The following is a 2,424-nucleotide window of genomic DNA, read 5'->3' as shown; positions in this document are numbered from 1 at the left end:
AAGAAGAAGACGTGTGTCTCCGCATTCCCCCTATCACGACAAATACGCTATGCTTGACATTCCATGGTAATGTCACCTAATAACTGGTTATCACATGCAACCCCAGGTAAAGTCCTTAAATTTCTTTTATTGAAATTTCGACTTTCACACTTACTGAGTAGATTTTCGTATCTCTACTCCTCTTGATGGTCATTATGTCACGATAATTTCTTTCAGTATAGCAAATATTCATTTGCTTCATTTCTTGAAAATTCATATGTTACGCATGCATCGTTTGTTACGCATGTGGTTTCGTTTCGAATAAAGCGTTTCATTGAAGTTCAAATATTGTTTTGCTAAACCTTATTGTTGATTTGTGATTCGCATGACCCGCATTATTGAAATTGTTGGCTTCCTTGTTATCAAGTCAACACACTTCCTTGAAATTCCTTTTCTTTTCAAGTTACATACATGGTTTTCGTTGTGACCATGCCGAAAGTTTTCTTGTCGATACATGCAATTATTGTCGGCTTGCGCCGAAATCAAATTCAATTGTTTGAACCTGTTCATTACACATATTCAATTCAAGACATCATATGATGTATTGGAAACATCATATTCGAATTCGTTTTAATAAGCGTTTCATTACTCTGAGTCGTAGTAGATTTGTTTGATCTACGACTCCATTAAGTCATTTGTTGATTTCAACACCTTGTGGTGTCAATACAGACTTGTAGCTTGGGCTAATCATGATTGAACGTTTTATGCAAAACACAGGTGATACTTGTTCGATCACCGCTATACTTGAATTACTTCATTCACTACGACACCTTGTGGCGTCGGTAGAATTTGCAGCTTGGGCTGATCATGATCGAGCGTTTCATGCAAACTATTACATTTGAGCTTGTTGAATCTAAGTTCATTTTGTCACACCCCCAAAATCCACCTGCGGAGTATCACCGCTTGGGAGCGTGACTGACCAGGATCAAGCCACCAATCATATTGAACATGTAATTAATATTAAGTAAAATAAATGTAAACCATCCATCCAATACGATAGGTGTTCAAAACATAACCATAGTTTCAAAGTGTAGCGGAAGCATAGTAAATAATCCAACAATAGTTAATAGTTTTAAATGTCATAATAGTTCAACGTAGAAACCACGATCCTTGTCCACAACGACCCGCTTCTCCAGTGCAAGCTCCAAGTACCTAACGATCTGCAAGGCATGTAACAGAATGATCAACAAACTAGTTGAGCGAGTTCACAGTAAGTAAGTGCGTAACAGTAAGTAACGGGTGGCTCTACTGGGCCAATAGTAAGTTATACAGGTGGGGGCTTCCCATGTTATGTGACCACTAGACTATTCGTATCAACTACTCGTATCATCCCTGTTCTTCTTCCGAGAACAGTAGCGCGTATGGGGTGTACGTAGGTTTTACGTACGTATCCTTCATAACCGAGGATAGAAGTAAGTAATGCGTACACGTAGGTTTTACGTGCGTGCCTGACATCCGAGGCAGTAATTGGCATATGACCACGTAGGTGTTATCCTAACCTACGGAACCGTCCTTTGTACCGAGGATAGAAGTAATGCGTACACGTAGGTTTTACGTGCGTGCCTGACATCCGAGGCAGTGATTGGCATATGACCACGTAGGTGTTATCCTAACCTACGGAACCGTCCTGACATCCGAGGACCATGGTAGGTGATAGTCTAGGAAAAGCATATATATGTTCTTAGTCAATGGTAACCTTTATCCCATTCCCACGACCCGGGAATCCCATGCCTTAGTAGGAGTGTGAACTCACCTTGGTTTGCTCGGTATGCTAGGTTATGCACTCACAAGTAATTAATCAAGTCCTATTGTATGCACGTATAACAAATCAGTTCATGTTCGTAATGATACGCATGTAATCTAATGTCACATAGTGTTTGATAGCCAATAACATGTATCAATCATGTATCACGCAACAGTTAACTCATTCATACAATTCAGTAATTCATATGAACATTTACAGGATCATGCATCTCTCAAAAACTCAGGCAAGTATTGGGGGGGGGGTCTCCCCTGTTCAAAACTCAGATAGCACATGTAATCATACAATAAACTCAGACGGTCATGTTACACACACAAGCTTGGACCCTTGATACATTCTTTAAGCTCGGGCCCAATGTCATCATAGTAAACTCGGGCCCAATATAATAACAATCTCGGTCCATAATTGATCTTTAATAAACTCGGACCAATGATGATCCATTATACTCGGTCCAAAGACAACCCATTAAACTCAGACAATAAATCAGCAATTCATTAAACTCGGTCCACATTACCACTCAATAAGCTCGGCCCAAACATCTTTAAACTCGGACAGCTTGAAGGTTGGGCCAAAGAATCTCGGACAGCCCATCAATATTAAACCCGGACCATTTGTTATATTAT

Source organism: Helianthus annuus, chromosome 3 (assembly GCF_002127325.2).
Source record: "Helianthus annuus cultivar XRQ/B chromosome 3, HanXRQr2.0-SUNRISE, whole genome shotgun sequence".
NCBI lineage: Eukaryota > Viridiplantae > Streptophyta > Magnoliopsida > Asterales > Asteraceae > Helianthus > Helianthus annuus.
The sequence above is the reverse complement of the archived record's forward strand: the minus strand, read 5'-3'. Positions refer to the sequence as shown.